The sequence below is a fragment of the Biomphalaria glabrata genome, chromosome 12, assembly GCF_947242115.1.
Source record: "Biomphalaria glabrata chromosome 12, xgBioGlab47.1, whole genome shotgun sequence".
Classification (NCBI taxonomy): Eukaryota; Metazoa; Mollusca; class Gastropoda; family Planorbidae; genus Biomphalaria; species Biomphalaria glabrata.
Window position 1 is genome coordinate 3,926,426 of NC_074722.1, and position 23,379 is coordinate 3,949,804.

The 23,379-nt window shown below is 36.4% G+C and overlaps 1 protein-coding gene across 2 annotated transcripts in view; it reads right to left on the reverse strand.

Moving 5' to 3' along the window:
• The window catches only part of LOC106076948 (protein retinal degeneration B-like), a 119,357-nt gene extending 96,522 nt beyond the window's left edge, over positions 1 to 22,835 (reverse strand). For both annotated transcript variants that reach the window (XM_056005590.1, XM_056005587.1), the window contains exon 1: positions 22,462 to 22,835. The gene's annotated coding sequence lies outside the window, so the exon portion shown is untranslated. The remainder of the gene's footprint in view (positions 1 to 22,461) is intronic.
• Positions 22,836 to 23,379: the final 544 nt, after the last annotated feature.

Consider the following 23,379-nt stretch of genomic DNA (forward strand, 5'->3'; position numbering starts at 1 on the left):
AATTTAAATAAAAATAAAAAAAATTCAATTAAAAATACTGTCAGGAGCAAAGGACAAAACAACGCGCGTTTGCGTAAATGTGTTCACCCAAGAAGTATGATTAACAACGCTCAACTCACGCACGCACACACACACACCAGAAATGAACTTCATCTTCAGGTACGTCTGTTCGACGTCAGTATTACACATGAATGCCAAAGTTGGAGCGGTGAATAGACAGAACCAAGTCTGGCCAGAACTGAGTCTCGACGGAACTTTATGGATTGAAAAAAAAAACAACTATAAATAGCTGGATCTTTTTGGCGTATCCGGTGTATAGAATACATTAAGTGTTGATAAGCTACTCTGCTTTTTTAAAGTTATATAATAATTGTTTCGCAATTTTTAGCACCGAAGAAACACATTTGTCATGCTCTTCCGTTTGTGGTTGGCAACACTGGAGGTCACTTGAGCGTCCTTGACATTGTTTTTGTTTATCGTTTAAAAAAAAATACCAATAAGAGTTTTTTCTCTTATCTTATATAATACAGACGTGACTTCAAAAAAGAAGATGATTACGTCCTACGCATCCTGCATGTTAACCAATGACTTAAATTCTGCCAAGTCACTGGTTTTCCTGGCTAGCTCAGGCAACCCATTCCATGCTCTAATAGCACTAGGGAAGAAGGAGCACTTGTACAAATTTGTCCTAGCATATGGGACGAGGAATGTGCCTTTATCTTTGTGTCTTTCTGAGTATTTTATTAAATTTTGTCTTTGTATGTGAAGATTATGGTTCAGTGTTTTATGTGTAATTGCTACTTTACTTTTGAGTCTTCTGTCCTGAAGACTTTTTAAATTTAGTGATTTTATTAAAGGTTAAGTGTGAATATTCGTTTGTTATGAATCTCACTGCTCTATTTTGTGTCTGTTCCAGTTTCTTAATGTTATCTTGAGTTGAGGGGTCCCAAACGGAGGATGCATATCTTGTTTTTCTATTTGAAGATTATGGTTCAGTGTTTTATGTATAATTGCTACTTTACTTTTGAGTCTTCTCTCTATTTCTCAAGCCCCACAAAAGACAAACGTGGCGATGGGCACGTCTATTGCCCCCTTTCCACAAAAGAGAGCACAGACTCCAGAGAGTGTAAACGACGTGAAGCAACCGTGCGCCCTGTTTACCACTGGTACAAACAGTGCAACCAAAATCTGTTGGGCTGTGAATAGTCTCACGTACCAAAGGTCAAAGTTACGTCGACACCGGCATTCGCCCCACGTGATGCACACGTCCGCAGATGTTGATGAAATTGTACTTTTAGAGGTCCAAAATGTTGATGAAAAGAAGGTAAAAGAAAAAAACTATTTTTTTAATAATAAAATGAGTGCAGTTTCATAGAATTCTATTTAAATAAGAAAGATAAAGATACCAATATACACCTTTACATACTAAAATGGTACCATGCAATGGTGCCCGAATTGTTCCTAACAGTCTGTTATATTAACTCTTTACTTTGAATGCATGCGGGAATTCCCACTGACGTGTGTTAATGCCTTGTTTATAACAGATCTCCAAACCAAATGTAATTTGAAGATGGTTCTATTTTGAAAAATTATAACGATCAAACCTGAGTCTTCCCTGTGTGGCCAATGAGCTTGTCGTTTTTGTTTTCAAATAGATACAAACATTAAACTGTGTGAGGTGTTAGGGTTTAGGTTCCACCCATGAATAGTTTTCAAGCTAATAAGAACTGTCTTTTAAAAAAGTGAGGTTGCTACGTGTCGTCAGACTACTCTAGCCGCCCCCCAAGTTATTACGTCATGATAACAAAGGAGAGAATTAGAGACAGGATATATTTCTCTAATCTGACTAATCACCTCATTAAAATCAACCCTACAATTGCGCTCTTACGAGATTTAAATTTCAACAGCACCAATGCAAACGGTTTAGCTGTCTACCAGCAGTTTGGTGCTACAAGTCAACGACCAGTAACATTAACTGGCCACTTATATACAACTTTTAATCAACCCGTGGTGAATGACTCTTAAACATATCTGGTGTAATATGGATTACCTGTTCATGCATATCTCTAGTCATGTGACTCCCAACATTATAACGCAATGATCACCCCCACCCCTCCAATTACATGTCGCTCATTTCTTAACTATGGCTCGACACATGACATTTAGACACAGCGCCAGAAAATGACAACAATTGCACACACACACACACAAACAAGACAATTGAGACTGTTATTGCTGTGTGTGGTGTGTTTACTATCTACCTGTACCGTCAAAACGTACTTTACTTCGGCAATGCTACAGTTTTATTATACTTAATTAAATCACAAACGAAGAGGTCAGAGACAGGTTTAGTTCAGCGCTCGGACCCCATGATGGTAAGCTAACTAATGTAAAAAAAAAACGCAAAACTAAAACTCTTATGGCCATACCACAACATCCTCAGGGGGTTGGCGAAAACCTTCCTCCAGGGAACAGTACCAGAAAAAAAGAAGAAGAGGCAGGCAGTGAAAGCGATGGGAAGACAACATAAAAATATGGACAGGTTTGTCATCATTGAAAGAGATTCTATCAAAGGCAAAAAAACAGAGAGAAATGGAGAAAGACGGCCAACAGATCTTGTGTGATGCCCCAACGGCCCCCCAGACTAAGGTATAGTTGACGGTGAAGGGTGAAGGTGATTAAAATTTTAAGTGTACATGGAGCATGTGATAGCGATATGAATTGCTTCCGGAGTCTGTAACAACAGCCGATACGTCACAGTCACTTAGTAACTGTGTCTTTTTGAAGGAAATGTTTTTTAAAAGCATACACTGTCCAATTAAAACAAAATGTCGCCGCCTCTGTGTGGGTAGCACAGCACAACAAGTACACGCTAATTTACGAATAAATAAATTCCTGTAGTAATTTGACATGTATTATATTATAAGTTTAATTTAGAATGGAAAAAAGCTATCTGGGTTTATCTGGGTATAAAAGATACATTTAACATGGCATGTTTTTTGTTCACTTTACAAAGTTTAATCCTTATAAAATAATACTCAGGTTTTTCTTCAAGCTTGACAAGGGAGAAAAAAAAACCTAAAACAGATTTTCTCTCTGGTTAATTAAGATTCAGAGGTTTTTTTATCTGGAGTAGATTAGAAAACAAATAATGGCCTCATCACGTGGTCGGCATTCACATACACTTCGTATCTGATTAGAGCAACACTTCACGTAGGCTTAAGGAACCAGCCAAGAGGTCATTAAGTCACGTGATGCGTGCATATAAAGACGTAATGTGATTAAGTCCACTGGTGGTGCTTGGAGGTCTAGGCGTATTGTAATAAAGTCACCTGAGTATAACTTGTGTATAGAGATGTAACTAAAGTCACCTGAGTAGGACCTGTAGTTCTGACCATAAACTATGTTACCTGGCCGTCCGCAGGAGTTGCTTCGATATAGAGATGTAACTTAGTCATCTGAGTATAACTTGTATATAGAGATGTAACTTAGTGACCTGAGTATAACTTGTATATAGAGATGTAACTTAGTGACCTGAGTGTAACTTGTATATAGAGATGTAACTTAGTCACCTGAGTATAACTTGTATATAGAGATGTAGCTTAGTGACCTGAGTATAACTTGCATATAGAAATGTAACTTAGTGACCTGAGTATAACTTGTATATAGAAATCTAACTTAGTGACCTGAGTATAACTTGTATATAGAGATGTAACTTAGTCACGTGAGTATAACTTGTATATAGAGATGTAACTTAGTGACCTGAGTATAACTTGTATATAGAGATGTAACTTAGTCACCTGAGTATAACTTGTATATAGAGATGTAACTAAAGTCACCTGAGTAGGACCTGTAGTTCTGACCATAAACTATGTTACCTGGCCGTCCGCAGGAGTTGCTTCGATGACTCTGCGGGCGGCCTCCAGGAAACCAAAGGTTTTGGGTTCCGGGGGGAAGTATGGTTGCAAAGATGAAATTTAAAGGAATCGACGGAAGGGCACCACCAGGAGTGGAGCCTGCGGCTTAATGTGATTAATCCTACTTGTGGTGCTTGGATGTCTAGACGTAATGTAATTAAGTCATCTGAGTATAACTTGTATATAGAGATGTAACTTAGTGACCTGAGTATAACTTGTATATAGAGATGTAACTTAGTGACCTGAGTATAACTTGTATATAGAGATGTAACTTAGTGACCTGAGTATAACTTGTATATAGAGATGTAACTTAGTCACCTGAGTATAACTTGTATATAGAGATGTAGCTTAGTGACCTGAGTATAACTTGCATATAGAAATGTAACTTAGTGACCTGAGTATAACTTGTATATAGAAATCTAACTTAGTGACCTGAGTATAACTTGTATATAGAGATGTAACTTAGTCACGTGAGTATAACTTGTATATAGAGATGTAACTTAGTCACCTGAGTATAACTTGTAAATAGAGATGTAACTTAGTCACCTGAGTATAACTTGTATATAGAGATGTAACTTAGTCACCTGAGTATAACTTGTATATAGAGATGTAACTTAGTCACCTGAGTATAACTTGTAAATAGAGATGTAACTTAGTCACCTGAGTATAACTTTATAAGGAGATGTAACTTAGTCACCTGAGTATAACTTGTAAATAGAGATGTAACTTAGTCACCTGAGTATAACTTGTGTAAAGAGATGTAACTTAGTCACCTGAGTATAACTTGTATATAGAGATGTAGCTTTGTGACCTGAGTATAACTTGCATATAGAAATCTAACTTAGTGACCTGAGTATAACTTGTATATAGAGGTGTAACTTAGTCACCTGAGTATAACTTGTATATAGAGATGTAACTTAGTCACCTGAGTATAACTTGTATATAGAGATGTAACTTAGTGTCCTGAGTATAACTTGTATATAGAGATGTAACTTAGTGACCTGAGTATAACTTGTAAATAGAGATGTAACTTAGTCACCTGAGTATAACTTGTATATAGAGATGTAGCTTAGTGACCTGAGTATAACTTGCATATAGAAATGTAACTTAGTGACCTGAGTATAACTTGTATATAGAGGTGTAACTTAGTCACCTGAGTATAACTTGTATATAGAGATGTAACTTAGTCACCTGAGTATAACTTGTAAATAGAGATGTAACTTAGTCACCTGAGTATAACTTGTATATAGAGATGTAACTTAGTCACCTGAGTATAACTTGTAAATAGAGATGTAACTTAGTCACCTGAGTATAACTTGTATATAGAGATGTAACTTAGTCACCTGAGTATAACTTGTATATAGAGATGTAACTTAGTCACCTGAGTATAACTTTATATAGAGATGTAACTTAGTCACCTGAGTATAACTTGTATATAGAGATGTAACTTAGTGACCTGAGTATAACTTGTATATAGAGATGTAACTTAGTGACCTGAGTATAACTTGTAAATAGAGATGTAACTTAGTCACCTGAGTATAACTTGTATATAGAGATGTAACTTAGTCACCTGAGTATAACTTGTAAATAGAGATGTAACTTAGTCACCTGAGTATAACTTGTATATAGAGATGTAACTTAGTCACCTGAGTATAACTTGTAAATAGAGATGTAACTTAGTCACCTGAGTATAACTTGTATATAAAGATGTAACTTAATCACCTGAGTATAACTTGTATATAGAGGTGTAACTTAGTCACCTGAGTATAACTTGTATATAGAGATGTAACTTAGTCACCTGAGTATAACTTGTATATAAAGATGTAACTTAATCACCTGAGTATAACTTGTATATAGAGGTGTAACTTAGTCACCTGAGTATAACTTGTATATAGAGGTGTAACTTAGTCACCTGAGTATAACTTGTATATAGAGGTGTAACTTAGTCACCTGAGTATAACTTGCATATAGAAATGTGACTTAGTGTATTACTATTATTACATTGTAAATATTCATAGATATTCAATGAACTGATAGCGAAAAAGTAATGATTCATTGCGAACTTGACCTAACGGATGTTATTGAATGATCAATAAATCGACAGTCTTTTTAAAGGGACACTCATTCAAGGCCTCACAAAAGAGACCCTTTTCTTTGGTGACGTGGGGACTTTTTATGTCGGCGTGGACTGAAAATATTAAAGCTACCAAGTGTCGTAGATTATCATAATACATTTGAAACAAGTTTACGAGTACATCTTGAATAGAAAGATATATCTACCCTGTCTGTCTGGGGCACTACCCTGTCTGTCTGAGGCACTACCCTGTCTGTCTGGGGCACTACCCTGTCTGTTTGGGGCACTACCCTGTCTGTCTGGGGCACTACCCTGTCTGTCTGGGGCAAATTTTGTACATGTTATTTCTCCCACACCTATTTCTCGGATCAAGTTGAAACTTTAAGCAATTATTTTTTTTACCTAACAAAACATGAATCAATCAGAAAAATTAACCAATTATTTAATTAATTATTGTAACTATTTATTTATTTATTGGTATAGAAAAAAGGAAAAGAAATTATATACATTGAGAGATATGGCAATAAATATGTTTTTTTCTCCCACTTCCCGTTCTCGGATCAAGTTGAAATTAGTGGTAATTAATTATTGTTTTCATTGACAAAGGGAACCTATTCCTGCAGTATTGAAATATCTGGCACCCAATAGCGAATGATGCCAACGGAAACAGGTTTTCAATAAGTTTTTAATGTTAACACTCCGCCATATGTCAGTGCGTCGAACAGTTGGTGATTTTCAAAATACTTCTCGCATTAAGATACGCCTGGCTACGTCGGCCTGTGTACTTAGGCATGGCTACGTAGGCCACAACGTGTAAAAACTGGCAAATAAAATAAAAATGAAAAACATTGACTACGTTGAATCCGTCAAATGGTCAGAAACTGTAGTGGCCAACCTATGTGATTCGGGCCGCATCAGCACACACACAGTCGTCCAATGGAACCGATCCTCTACGTCGTCCAATAGCACTGTGGGTAGAAGTTTAGACGGTCGGACGGCACCGCGGAACTGGTCAGTTTGCCCCCACGGGCAGTTGTTTGGACATCACAAGTTGTACAAGAATTTAGCCACCTTCAAAATTAACACTCTTAAGTTTCACTGAACACATTTCAAAATACAAAAATTTAACATTTTTAAAAATAAAAACAACAACAGATAATTATAAATTCGAACTCGCTCGCAAAGACTTTCCTTAAAGGAACAGTGCCAGGATAAGAAGATGAGGCAGACAGAGAAAGCGATGAGATGACAAAGAATGGACGGGCCTGTCATTGAAAGAGATTCTATCCAAGCTAAAAACAAACCAGAGAGGACTAGAGAAAGACAGTCGACAAATGATCTGTAATGCTACAACGGTTCAACAGACTAAGACAGTGTTTCCCAAACTGTGTTCCGCGGAACCCTAGAGTTCCGCGAGGCCTGAATATGTGTTCCACGAACTACTGAAATGATTGACTCATAAGCCACCAGATGAAATAATCTCTCTAAAAAAAATAAGCCAATTGTCCCGCTAAATACTCAGCGTGTTCCGTTAAGGAAAAAGTGTGGGAACCACTGGACTAAGAGATAGGTGAAGGTGACATATTCACTGCAACGAAATACAAGAGAGCAGTACTCTCAAACTAGACTGCAAATACAATACCTCATGAGTACAATATAAGTGGCAATACAAGAGAAAATTGGTCTGCCTACGGGCGGATATAATAATGATTTTGACATGTAATAATCAGGTTAGCGTCAAGCCAATCGCGTTAGTGTGGAGCTATGGATCGAGCGATATTCTCGCCAGAAGAGAAAGCGCGATCTAATCACTGGTGGGTGCCAGGAGGTTTATAGTGTATTAAGTCGTTGAGGGGATTAAATTTAGAACACTCAGAACGCGGGGGAAAGAAAAAAAAAAGGGGGGGGGCGCAATTCGCTTATCAGAAATCAATTCTTCAGGTCGAGTTGAAACAGATGCTCATTTCTAAGAGATTGAAACGAAGAAAATGTGATTTTTTTTCTCCTAACTCTGGCGATTGTTTTATTTGATAACAAAAACAAAAATGAGAAAATTCTCATTTCAGACCTTGCCATCTATATGGCAGATGATAGATCGCAAGGTTTGAAATGGGAATTTTACTTTGAGCCATAGACACAGGTAATGAGGGTGTCATGTGCGCTGTACTTACCCCAACTATTGTCAGGACCCAAGGCAATACACAGATGTTGTGTACTCAGATGTTTAAAAGGGCAATACTAAAATTCGCGAAATTAAACATTTTGGCTGAGATTCAAGCCTGGATCCACTCGGTTCAAAAGCCAAGCGCTTTACCCCTCAGCCAGCCACCCCACCCCCTCCGGAAGACAAACCAGAAATAGGGTAAGAACTTCACCTTTTACAGCTATTTATCTAAATATTATGAGATTTATTTCCCTTCCCTTATTAACAAACAAAAACTACTTAATTACCGATATTTAATGAACGGATTGTTGTTTGTTTTAACTGCTTCATGTTTTTGAATTTTTGTGTTAAGTTTCAACGTTGGACCCGATAATGGGAAGTGGGAGAAATAGCGAACTCAAAAAAGTGTACCAGACAGACAGAGTGCTACAGACAGTGCTACAGACAGTGCTACAGACAGTGCTACAGACAGTGCTACAGAGTGAGTTGGTACAAGACCTGTTAAAGCATGGACCTTTCCGCCTCTATCTGCTTCGTCTGTCTACAGACCCAGGGCAATAATAATACCTCGAATGTGGACAGAATTCCGCACTAAGTGGACTCTCTGTATGTGCCTTTAATGGATTCGGCAATACTGACATGTTGTGTTCTGAGATGTTTAACAAGGCAATACTGACATGTTGTGTTATGAGATGTTTAACAATGGAAATAATGACACGCTGTGTTCTGAGATGTTGATCAAGGCAATACTGACACGCTGTGTTCTGAGATGTTTAACAAGCCGATACTGACATGCTGTGTTCTGAGATGTTTAACAAGGCAATACTGAGATGTTTAACAAGGCAATACTGACATGTTGTGTTCTGAGATGTTTAACAATGGAAATAATGACACGCTGTGTTCTGAGATGTTGATCAAGGCAATACTGACACGCTGTGTTCTGAGATGTTTAACAAGGCAATACTGAGATGTTTAACAAGGCAATACTGACATGCTGTGTTCTGAGATGTTTAACAAAGCAATACTGAGATGTTTAACAAGGCAATACTGACACGCTGTGTTCTGAGATGTTTAACAAGGCAATACTGAGATGTTTAACAAGGCAATACTGACATGCTGTGTTCTGAGATGTTTAACAAAGCAATACTGAGATGTTTAACAAGGCAATACTGACATGCTGTGTTCTGAGATGTTTAACAAGCCGATACTGACATGCTGTGTTCTGAGATGTTTAACAAACCGATACTGACATGCTGTGTTCTGAGATGTTCAACAAGGCAATACTGAGATGTTTAACAAGGCAATACTGAGATGTTTAACAAGGCAATACTGAGATGATTAACAAACCAACTCTTTTCAAAGTGCTTCCCATAAGAGCTCTTCAATCATTTGCCTCTACATTCGGCTATAATCTCTCCCCCTCCCTTGGGTTAAGTAGTTAGATATTTGTTTCCTTATGAAAACACAAGGTTAAAGGGAAACTCCGATGGTTTTGACAATTTTTGATATAATATGTGTTGTGATTTACAGATAATGAATATATTATTCTTTTTTTTTCTTTTTTTTTGCAATAATAACTTAGTATTTCGTAATTTTCCTGCGCATCCAAAACAGTCAGACTTTTACCGGGTTTCTATGTGACGTCACAAAGGTGTTTTAATCTATTGACTTATTGTATAGCGGGAGACCACACAGCAAAGTTTACATTCTCGTAAAAGAAATATATCTTGGTCTATGCGGTTAGATCTAGATCTTGTAAGCAAAGAAAAAAATGCGTATTAAAAGTAGATTTACATGCTTGACTAACCACGGCAGTCTGTATTGTCTCGCCAGACCACTCAACACACAACAAACACTATCGCTTGGTTGTCTTGTCATGACGGACTACACGTAGTCTAGACTAGCCTTACACTGACCAGTTTGTTCGAATCAGTCAGACACACGATCTATTTACTTCTTGGGACAGAGAAAGGCTTAGATGAAAAATGTTACTCTATTTCTCGAGTTGATTATCCTAATGCTTTTAGATCTATCTATACATGTATATATATATATATATATATATATATATATATATATATATATATATATATATATATATATATAACTGTATCATAGCTCTGGACTAGGCCGTCACTAAGCCTAACAGTTACTGTAAGAATGAAGCGATACGATTGGTCAAATCTAGTTTCTCTTTCAGTATTGTTGATGGAAGTGACGTATGAACTAGCTTAAAACAAAATCTCATAGAACCCCGTTTTTTTTTTTTGAGATGTCAAGAATTTACTGACTAATTTATTAAATATAAATGTTTCTAAGCATTTAAATTAAAAAAAATGGTAAAATGTTTAGTATTACAACTTTTTACGCAGAATTTAAATATGTCAATAACTCAAATTTGAAAAACCATCGGAGTTTCCCTTTAAATGTTATGTTGACGCTATTTAAATGATTCTATCTTTGCTTTGATATAATTTCATTACTGACAATGTTAAGATAAAACAGGATACATGGAGAGTTTGTGTGGAAATACAAACTCAGAAGGGGGCCGACGTAGTGGGTCTACCGAGTCAAGTAAAAAGTCAGGTTTCAATATTTTCACCACGAATATCAGAAGCTAGGAACTACAAACTATCAACAACCACAAACGTACCTCCGTCCAAACAAGAGTGGGTGCATTGTATTGTTAGACCGGCTGTCAACGCGATACCGCAAGGTAATATTGTTATTATTTTACATTGGTAATATTCTTATGTATTCAATAAACTGATCGTTACGATTATCAATAACCCCCACCCTTTCTGAAACTATGCGGTCTATAAGGCAGATGATATTAAAGGTCATCCGTTTCTGTGGCCTATGGTTAACGAGGGTGTCATGTGGCCAGCACAACGACCAACCACCTTTACTTTCCCCAACTAATGCTGGATACCCATTAGAGCTGCGTGGACTAAGAGACGCCCTAAAGATTTCAAATTAAAAATACCAGTACTCTCCGTGATTTGAAACCGGGAGCCTCCGGGTCGAAAGCCAAGCGTCATTACTACAAAATAGTTTTTAAAACGGTGTAAGTTTCATGGAATAATGCTTTACGTATTTAATTTGACAAACAAAACGTTTCATTTTAAGAACATCAAAAGTAGCACTATGCGAGCTGCTAAATACCAATAAATATCAGCGAATCGGATTGTCAATATCTCTTCTAGTTTTTGAGATCTAAACGTGACGGACGGACAGACAGACCACACAAAATTAATAGCGATTTTATACTTTTCGGTGACCGCTAAAAAAAAAAAAAAAAAAAAAAAAAAAAAAAAGGACCACTAAAACTAAATATAAAGTTATGTAGATACACTGAAACCAAATCAGCGACCCAGTTCATTACCGTATAGTAAATTGATCAGCCTATTACACATGCAGTGTACATACACCATGGGTACAGACATACATAAAGTCAAGAGAGGCAACTCGTGTGCCTTAGACCTCTGAAAGGTTGACAGTGCAATGAGCCCAATCGATGGAGAGAAAGCTGAGTTATGAATGTAGATCTAGAACCAGGCAGAAGGGGAGGGGGGGATGCTTACAGTAGCAGCAATTCAATAGTAGCATTGCGAAATTGTCTCCACATTTTTTTTTCTCATTTGGAGAATTTTATTTACTGGAGGCAAATACATAACAGCTTTTTGGTGTGACCGGAGTATATGGACGTTTTAATAAACTATACATTTTACAAAATCATAGAATAATTTAAAACTATATTTTCTTAGCACTGTCGAATCAAGTTTCAAAAGAAATCCACATGTTAACAAAGAAGACTACTGGGAGAAACCTATAGTACCGGTATCTACAGTGAGTTGTGGTGAGCTGTGTTTAAGATATCCTCTAATTCAGAGTCACGAGATAAGTCTCAGAGTCAAGAGATGTAAGAGAGTCTCAGAGTCAAGAGATGCAAGAGAAAGATACTTTTGTAAAACTCTATGGGTCAGAACAGATAGTGAATGACCACCTTCATTTCTACTTCCATTCATCGTAGTTCAAGTTTTCTTTCCTTTGCTTCTTGTCTTTTTTCTCTTCTTTACTTTCTTATTGCCTCTCCAAGAACTCGTGTGCTACTTTTCTCCCCCTTTATTGTTCTACAAGTATTGAATATAAATTAACTACATCTATTAGTTCTTCTTGAAAAGTGTGTGTGTTTTTTTTTTTTATATGCAGGGTAAACTCGACCAATATTTTGTCATTGAGTCGCCATTTAAATGAAACGGAATTTAGACTAGAAATGGTACCTAAAAGTTAGCATTTAGGCCTACGCTTTAGCTCCACCTATCACCTGACTATGCATCCCTAGTGATCTCAAGACACAATACATGTTTACAGCATCGGCTTGTTGATAAACACAGGAACTCTTTGAAAGTGGAAAGCAGAATGTGTGGTCTCACCTTTGTGTGAATTCATCGTCTGATGCCAGCCTAGTGCCGTGTGCATCTTTTACTTTTGGGGATATTCTCTTTCCTTTGTTATCTGATTTCGTGCCACTCCTCAACGGGCGCAGACGTCAGCGCAGCTCGTCTTTGACCTGAGCACTCAGGTTTGATCCACTTCCTTGCTATTATCATTCTCAGTTGTCGTCGGCTCCCCTTGCAGTGCTGACTTCCAGGGAAGTGCCTTGGCGTTCCTCTATCCTGACCCGCGCTATCGATGTGACCCCGTCTGTGGTTTTGACGTGAACTGATCTGTACCATCGACAAAACCTGTCAGTCAATTGTCACGCCTCATTCTATTGGTGTGTTCAGTCTTCTGTTTCACGCCCCCCCCCCCTTTTTCACTTTTCTTAATTAAATTGCTGATATATTTACAAAACCGTATTGAGTTTTTTTTTTATTAAATTTTTAAACAAAAATTTCTCTGTAATTTGTAAGTATTTGTGACCAGTGTAAACATAGAATGGTTTTTAAATGTATATTTGAATACCGGTAGTTCAATGTGTACTCGACTTCTTAAATGTGTATTCGACTTCTCAAGCGTGTATTCAAGTCCGATATTGAGTGACAATACACGTATATTAAATCCTCACCAGATTAATATAATCTGGACAGTGAAGTAGAGCTATAAACATTACGTTTGAGTTGGTGCTATGTAGAAAAGGTTTTGTTTATTTATAAGCACACAAGATGTTCTTGTTCCTTACATGCTCCGACTTTGATGCTTCATTCTGAATGCTATTAATTTGCTTATGAGTCTTATAGTTATCAAAGGCGCGATGCATTCGTGTTAGTTAAAAACCAAGTCCGCTTTGAGATCTAGACTAAGTAGTGTTGCTTCAAATGTTGATACTTGTGGCAACCTATGGTGATACTTGTGACAACTTATAGTGATTGTTGTGACAACTTATAGTGATGGTTGTCTGTCAAATTCTGTCTGTCACGAGACATGCATCTCTCGGTGTATGCCTGTGAGGCACCAGGTTAGTCCTACCTTATTTACCTACCCCCCTCCCAGAACACACTAACACACCTTCAGCCTAAATAGATCTATATACAATACTAGTTCAACCCTGCTGTATGTAGGGATTATATTGGTACTTTATAACCACTTTGTAATTACAGTTGCACCTATATTTTAGTGATGTAAATCTAGTTTCAATCAATGTGCATAGAAAGTAGTTTCTGTTACATACAAAGTATTTGACGTAGAAACTCGAATTAAAACTTCACGTTAATTTTGCTGGTGTCTCATATTGTTTGAACTATATGTAATTTTGCCACATGGTAATATATTTGATGCTTTATATTATGCCTAAATGAGTTTGAGTTTTGAGTATTTGGCACATCGGAACAATTTAGGCCATATCGTGCCCGTAATCCTTCAAGGATTGCTCTCCCTTCATATCACCAGAGCTAAATTCCATACAGTTAAATCATTAAAAGCAAGGTCTATTCACAGTTAAAATAGTAAAGTTAGTAAAAATTTAATAATTTAGTAAAAATCTTTTGTAAATATTATTATATTCACAATTTCACAAATCAAATCTTCGTAGACAACCCCCCACCTCCCGGACAAAGCAGACTACCTTCCCAGGGTCGACACTTTTGGTATAACTACTACAAAAGTGGGCAACCATTTGGCGTCTTTGGTTATAGGTGCGAAAGACAACAAGTGTCGAAGAAAGGCGCCAACCAAGAAAGAAAAAAAAAAATCGACTCCCCTAGGAGAATGACGTCTGCTGCAGCAGGAGTGATTCCCCTTCCTTCACGTATTTTCTTAAAATATTCTCCTATGCTAAATCAGTTTCAGCCCCCAATACATTAATCTGTTACAGCACAAAAAAAATAGAAGGCTTTGATAAATACAAACAAGTGCCAAAAATAGAAACAAGTAGGAAGTCAAGGACAGCAGACACACTCATAGTTAACACGTCAAGTAGAGCTTGCAAAAGTATCGGAACTACCAGAAGGCAAATAAGTTACCAGCGCATGAATTCAATGATTATCAAAATGCGAAAGAAACTTTAATGCGCTAAATATGGCATACTAATGCTAATCCGCACATAAATTATATAAGTTACCGGTATGCGTTTAGCAATATTTTTTTTACCTTACCAACTGTTTTGTTTTAGCGCTATTTCATTATTTTTTTTAATTTCTCAATACGCTATGACCCTGTCACTAATCTGGACCAGTTGGGGAAATTGGAAAAGGAGGAGGGAGGGAGAGAAAGGGAGATCTGGCTGGATTTGACCGTAACTGGCTTTCAAAAGCATTTACAAAAAAAAAATATTAAAAAAATGGAGGGGGGACGAGCTGAATTCGAACGCGTGACCCATGCCTCCTCGGGCCGACGTGAGGTACTTATGACTAAAGAAGATATTGCTGTCTCAATTCAGAGCTGCGACATATAAAGGGGACTAATTCAGCTTATACCACTATCTCAGTCAAGTACAATTTCTTTCCCTTGTTCGAGATATCTAACAAAATAATTAATTACCAATAGTTAATTAAGTAATTGTTTAATTAAAAAAAAAAATTCTTGTGATGTCAGGTAAAAGAAATGCATGTGCACAATATCAGCTTGACCCCGAGATTGGGCGTGGCAGATAGAACGTGAGTAAAAGTAAACTCTGTCCAAACTTGCCTCCCATTGATGACTTGAGTCAATTACGGCAAAGTTTGTCACGTGGCGGAATTAAAATTTCGAGTTCAAGTTTCCGTCAATACGAGCGAGACCAACCGTTACAGAAGGCCTGGATACTGACCTACGACGTCGCAACCTGTGGGCAGCAGTTTAGACCAATATACCGTTGCCACGTAACAGGCCAGCAGTGTCCAGGACTCGATTGGTCTCGGTATTTCCTCGCTCAGAATGCTGCGAGACCTCAAAAGAGATTGGATCACTAACAGGGTAAGGGGAGGCGCAGTGGCTGAGCGGTAAAGTTCTTGGGTTCGAATCCTGGGAATTTTAATTTCAGTATCTTTGGGCGCCTCTCTGTCCACCCAGGTCTAATGGGTACCTGACATTAGTTGGGGAAAAGTAAAGGCGGCTGGTCGTTGTGCTGGCCATATGACACACCCGTTAACCGTGGGCCACAGAAACAGATGACCTTGACATCATCTGCCCCATAGATCGAAAGGTCTGAAAGGGGATTTTTACTTCCTTGTTTATAAGGGACAGACTTCACAAGGTGCTCTTCAATAACAATGTTGAATCTAAATGGAAAATATCTTTCGCCTACCCAATACATTTTTCACTGTCAATCTCTCAGGCTAAAAACCTGCAATTTCCTGCGTAACTCGAGCAATTGTTATACCCCAATAAAAATACAACTATTTTTTATTTCGACTAGCTATATACTCTGACGAGTTCTCACCTCTTGTAATAAAACACTCGTGCATGCATCACACACACAAAAAAAAACAACAACTGGGTGAACAATTTTAGCCTAGAACTAGACCCACATTCAGCCAGTCAAAATACTACACTTTTCTCGTCTAGTAATAAAAAAAAAAGTTCTTATGTAGTGCTTCCGGTTAATTTGGTGCTGGGAAAAAAAAGCATTCAAAGAAAACGAACTCTTCACAGAATTAAAGTGAGGAGGGTGTAATAAGTGTATGTGTGTGCTGAACTAAAAAGAAAGAGGGGGGGGGCGTTACACTCAAAAAAAGTATGGTACTATAATTAGGCTGATAATTCTACCTAAGAGCTGACTACAGGTAAGTCTCACAGGGAAAGAAAAAAAAACTTGAACAGGAAGTGTGGGGGTGTAAAATATTCATCCAGACATACAACCAAATATAGTCGACTACAGCAGTGTCAAGCAACGAATTAAGTCAAACTACCTCGTTACTACAGACAGAAAGTAGTTCGACAAACTACACTTTTGGACAACATCAGGAAAATTGCGCAAATTTTCAATCAGTTCCACAGTTCCGATCCGACTAGTTGTGACATCCATTGAGTTGGAATTGCTGAAAGTGTAACCGAGTTTTAATGACAACTAATGATTATTAAACTTTGTATGTAAATTATTTGTATATTATTTTATTTACACTAAGTCTCAAACCAGAAAGTTTTCCAGAAGGTGAGCAATCCATATACAATCCATATTCAAGTAAAGGAATGGAAATTTAGCCTATATACCAAAAGAAAGGAAAACACTTCTAGAGATCAGATGGCGGATTTGGATGCTTGAAAAAGGAGTTAAAAAATCGAGAAAAAGGCAGTAGGTCAGAGTGTTGTATTTCATAATAAAACCACGGTTTGTCAAAGCAGAAACATCTCATTGGAAATCACTGCTAAAAGATGTTTATATATAATACAGATATTTTATTGCTGTTTGTAAGATTGCAAAAAGATAGTTTTAAAATAAAATAAAAAAACCTAGATAAATAAATTCTCTAGATGCTGTCCCACTGTATAATATATTGCAAGTTTTCACACACTGCATGTTATGTTACAAAGAAATAAACACTGCATGTTACATTGCAAGTTTCAGACAATATTATGTTGTAAGGACTCGGACTATATTATGTTGCAAGGCTTCAGAGAAAATTATGTTGCAAGGCTTCAGAGAAAATTATGTTGCAAGGCTTCAGACAATATTATGTTACAAGGCTTCAGACAATATTATGTTGCAAGGCTTCAGACAATATTATGTTGCAAGGCTTCAGACAATATTATGTTGCAAGGCTTCAGACAATATTATGTTGCAAGGCTTCAGACAATATTATGTTGCAAGGCTTCAGACAATATTATGTTGCAAGGCTTCAGACAATATTATGTTGCAAGGCTTCAGACAATATTATGTTGCAAGGCTTCAGACAATATTATGTTGCAAGGCTTCAGACACTATTATGTTGCAAGGCTTCAGACAATATTATGTTGCAAGGCTTCAGACAATATTATGTTGCAAGGCTTCAGACAATATTATGTTGCAAATCTTCAGACAATATTATGTTGCAAGGCTTCAGACAATATTATGTTGCAAATCTTCAGACAATATTATGTTGCAAGGCTTCAGACAATATTATGTTGCAAGGCTTCAGACAATATTATGTTGCAAGGCTTCAGACAATATTATGTTGCTAGGCTTCAGACAATATTATGTTGCAAATCTTCAGACAATATTATGTTGCAAGGCTTCAGACAATATTATGTTGCAAATCTTCAGACAATATTATGTTGCAAGGCTTCAGACAATATTATGTTGCAAATCTTCAGACAATATTATGTTGCAAGGCTTCAGACAATATTATGTTGCAAGGCTTCAGACAATATTATGTTGCAAGGCTTCAGACAATATTATGTTGCAAGGCTTCAGACAATATTATGTTGCTAGGCTTCAGACAATATTATGTTGCAAATCTTCAGACAATATTATGTTGCAAGGCTTCAGACAATATTATGTTGCAAATCTTCAGACAATATTATGTTGCAAGGCTTCAGACAATATTATGTTGCAAATCTTCAGACAATATTATGTTGCAAGGCTTCAGACAATATTATGTTGCAAATCTTCAGACAATATTATGTTGCAAGGCTTCAGACAATATTATGTTGCAAGGCTTCAGACAATATTATGTTGCAAGGCTTCAGACAATATTATGTTGCAAGGCTTCAGACAATATTATGTTGCAAGGCTTCAGACAATATTATGTTGCAAGGCTTCAGACAATATTATGTTGTAAGGCTTCAGACAATATTATGTTGCAAGGCTTCAGACAATATTATGTTGTAAGGCTTCAGACAATATTATGTTGCAAGGCTTCAGACAATATTATGTTGCAAGGCTTCAGACACTATTATGTTGTAAGGCTTCAGACAATATTATGTTGCAAGGCTTCAGACAATATTATGTTGCAAGGCTTCAGACAATATTATGTTGCAAGGCTTCAGACAATATTATGTTGCAAGGCTTCAGACAATATTATGTTGTAAGGCTTCAGACAATATTATGTTGCAAGGCTTCAGACAATATTATGTTGCAAGGCTTCAGACAATATTATGTTGTAAGGCTTCAGACAATATTATGTTGCAAGGCTTCAGACAATATTATGTTGTAAGGCTTCAGACAATATTATGTTGCAAGGCTTCAGACAATATTATGTTGCAAGGCTTCAGACAATATTATGTTGCAAGGCTTCAGACAATATTATGTTGCAAGGCTTCAGACAATATTATGTTGCAAGGCTTCAGACAATATTATGTTACAAGGCTTCAGACAATATTATGTTGCAAGGCTTCAGACAATATTATGTTGCAAGGCTTCAGACAATATTATGTTGCAAGGCTTCAGACAATATGTTACAAGGCTTCAGACAATATTATGTTGTAAGGCTTCAGACAATATTATGTTGCAAGGCTTCAGACAATATTATGTTGCAAGGCTTCAGACAATATTATGTTGCAAGGCTTCAGACAATATTATGTTACAAGGCTTCAGACAATATTATGTTTCAGCAGATATCCTATTGCAAGATCTCAGACACTATAAGTTATGTTGTAAGAGCTGATGTTATGGGGTGTGAGTTTCTGTTGTAGCCCTGAGAAAAAGTGAGTGCATGACTGTTGTGTAGACTGAATGGATTCTGATGAAATCACCAGGTGGTCTGACATAATTCAAGTCAATAAATACTGGTATAAAAGTTGAAGAGAGAGCAGTACAAACAACAGACCTTACACAGAAAAGGCGAGACAGAAAAGACGAGAAAAAAAGACAACAGATATGAGACTGAAAAGATAGAGACAAGACAGAAAAAGAGGAGACAAAAAAGACTTGTATTTTTATGGAGTTTTATCTTGTTTAAATAATTTATTAAAGTCTTTCTATATATACATATAATTTCAAGCTGAATCTGTGTCAATTTATTACTAAAAGTTCTATTCAGTTTTCTTGTCCAAAAAGCTTGTTCATGTTTACTTCAAGTTCTACATTAAAAATGTAATCCCATTACTAACTAGTTGGAGATAGAAACCAACCATTGAATATTAACAGGTCTATGGAAAGAAAATGGCAAACACAGAAATAAACTTTACAGCCTTAACACCAGCCTTTTAATAGAGCAACTTCCCAAATCTTATATTCCATACCATCCCTACCTACCACAAAACATTAATTCAATATTTGACTTTAAATCTTTCACACAAAATTTTGAAATTATGAAATGATGATATAACATAGAGCACTCCTTTCCCCCCCCCCCTCCCTCCCTGCTTGTGTCATTGTAAGACACAGGAAATATCAAAGTATTTTCTTGACCTTTTACTGAGTTTGAGTCGTCTCCTATTTGTTTTCCAATATAAAAAAAAGAATGCTTCCAATAACAAGTACACCACTGCCTACTGCCAGCAAGAAATGCAGAAAAAAGTATTTATTTAAGAGCATTCATTTCAATGAGCTAACAATGATAAGATATATGAATGAACATTTCAATGAGCTAACAATGATAAGATATATGAATGAACATTTCAATGAGCTAACAATGATAAGATATATGAATGAACATTTTAATTAGCTAACAATGATAAGATATATGAATGAAAATTTCAATGAGCTAACAATGATAAGATTTATGAATGAACATTTCAATGAGCTAACAATGATAAGATATATGAATGAAAATTTCAATGAGCTAACAATGATAAGATATATGAATGAAAATTTCAATGAGCTAACAATGATAAGATATATGAATGAACATTTCAATGAGCTAACAATGATAAGATATATGAATGAACATTTTAATTAGCTAACAATGTTAAGATATTTGAATGAACATTTTAATGAGCCAACAATGATAAGATATATGAATGAACATTTTAGTTAGCTAACAATGATAAGATATATGAATGAACATTTTTTTAGTCGTGGTTTTCAGTTTTAAAAGCACATTTTCATTTATTTAGACATTTCTTATCCCGGGCAATGCTACTCAGCATCACAGTGGCGCTTGGGTGGAAACAGTCATTGGTGGTGACGATTAGGCCAATAGGGAAGCAAAAAAATAACCCCTGTTGGGGGTGTCTAAACAAACATGTTAATATCCACTATCCCTTCCTCAAGGGACTGTTTTTTTTAAGGCACACACCTGTGTCGCACCATTGTTTGGCAAATTATGTCACAGTCTACCAAACAAGGGTGTGACATACTACCAAACAATGGTGTGACAACCTGCACGGCTAATGTGATACAAAGAGGGAATATGGAGGAATTTCCCAAGTGTAGTTGGCCTTTGTCCTTGCTTCAAATCTGAGCATCTTGGGATACAAGCCATTGGTAATAGGGATGCAATAACTTACGACTGCTTCGATTTTTCCCAGACAAAAGTTTATTTAGACAGGCAGATGGAGACAAGCTTCTATAGACCTTATTAGTGAATTTATTTTTATTGAATCTTGCTTTGTAAGATACAAGAAATAATTGTGCAAAATTTCAACTTGATCTGAAATTGTGTGTGGAAGAAATAATGTGTACAAACTTTTTACCAGACAGACAGAGTGATTTGATATAATTTGTAAAAACAACAACATATGAACAATGTTTCCCAAACTTTTTTTTTAACGAAATACTTTGCAAATTCTGAGCACTTAGCGGATCACTGATTTTTTTTTTAGGGAGATTAATTCATGTGTTGGACTACTAGTTAATTATCCCATTAGTTTGTGGAACACCTATTCAAGCCTCATGGAATACTAGTGATCCGCAGAACACAGTTTGGAAAACACTAGTCTAGGACAAATATCAAGTAAAATCTGTGGGTTCCAGCTCGGAAGAAGATGTAGAAATCACCATGGAGAGAGTTTTTGGTCATATGTGTTGAATGGTGCAGGAAGACCAAGTGTCCAAGTAAGTTAATATTAAACACTTATGGCTTTGGTATTCATCAACACTTCATAGACAGAGTAAATAGAGAAAAACTGAATATATATATATATTTGGATAATCGATGTTATAAATCTACTACTTGAGTAATGATACCAGAATTCTATTTAGATAAAATTTCGTTCTCGCACTGGAGTAAAAAGAGAATGACTTCATAGTGAAAATTAAATATTAAAACATGTTTTTAGATCTATTTTCTTTGATCTGCTCGAACCTTCCATCAACCCGATGGAGCTTACTAACTGGGGAAAAATCTGATTGAGGAAAAGTACGCTTGGCGATACCTACCCTACATCTCTTTGACCTCATATTTAATTTTAACCAAGCCTAGTGATACATTAAATCCGATCTATTTTAATAGAAAAAGAACGAGGAATTCAGAGATACCATCAGTTTTTTTCTTAGGTCAGACCACTATGGTGCTATAAAAATCCAAACGTGAAAATTGCTGCCTGCAGGCTTAATCAACTTAATGCAATCGAACTTGGCACTTTACTCTAACTCTAGATCTACATAAATTTAGAGTGTAAGAACTTACACTACAGGAGTCTAGACTTTAGATTTAGATTAGAGACTATAGATCTATCTAGTACGAGTTATTATATTACGTTATTATTCATGTAAATAATATCTAGATGTAATCAAGATATTCTAGATCTAGATGTAGATTATTCTAGATAGTAGGTAGATCTAGGTCTAGATCTATAGATTCTAGACTCTATAAGTTATGTTATAAGTTAAGTGTAAGTCAGGCTCAGTATTGAGTAGTATTGACAGTAACTGTAACTGAATAATAGTAACTGTAGATTTGTAGTCTAGTCTAAATCGAGTATTCTAAGTCTAAGTCTAAGTGACTAAGACTAAGACCGACTAAGTAGATATCTAGATCTAGATGTCTAGTAAGTAGAGTCTAAATTAAAATATTAAAACTTACTTTGTAACTTTTTTGACTTGTAAACCTTGTGGCCTTGTCGATTGTAAGTAAGTTCAAGTTGCAATTGTGATTGTGCAGCTTCTGACTAATTCTGAGTCTGAGCTTGCTCGCTCGATAGTAGATTAGATCAAATTCAAGACAATCAAGATGTTACATTATGATTCCTAAAAACGTCTAGGTGATCTAAATTACATATCCAAATGACCTCTACACCTAGCTAGGCTATAGGGCAGAATATGATTCAATATTATTCATCGTATAGTGAATCTAGCAATCTAGACAGTCTAGATCTAGCAGTAGCATTCTGCCTAGAGATGATACTGGATAGTTAGCCATCATCATGTTTACATGCATCATAATGAGGACGGTACTTTTTTTTCTCGGTTATTTTCTGCTGGCGAGCTTAACAGCGATTGGTTCGATTCAGATTTCGCAAGAGTTAGCTTAGCATAGGCCAACAGTGATTCTCAAAGTAAAGCGGTTCCACTTGAGGATTTCTCAGAATGGTCATCTCCAGTGGCGTAACTATGATGGGAGGATGGGGGGGGGGGGCGAATTTGAAAATTCCCTCGGGCCCCCACTTGAGGGGGGCCCCAAATGCGTGTTCGAAATTTTTGTTTGCATTAAATATTACGTCATTATCTCGTGTCAAAATGCAGGGGCCTCTAATTAGCCTAGGTCTAGATGTCTTGAATAAAAAAGATAAGACTTTACCCATCACTATGATTGTAATCTTTTCAGTAAGAAATGTACCTAGATCTAAATTTAGTATCAGTGTGACAATCTATAGGCCTACTCCTTTCCAAAATATATTTAGCAAAAAAATTAGAACCAAATCTAGATATAAATCTATATAGAACTCATGGTTGTCAGGTATGTATTTCCGATTTGGACTGTCGAATTTAATGATCCAGAGTT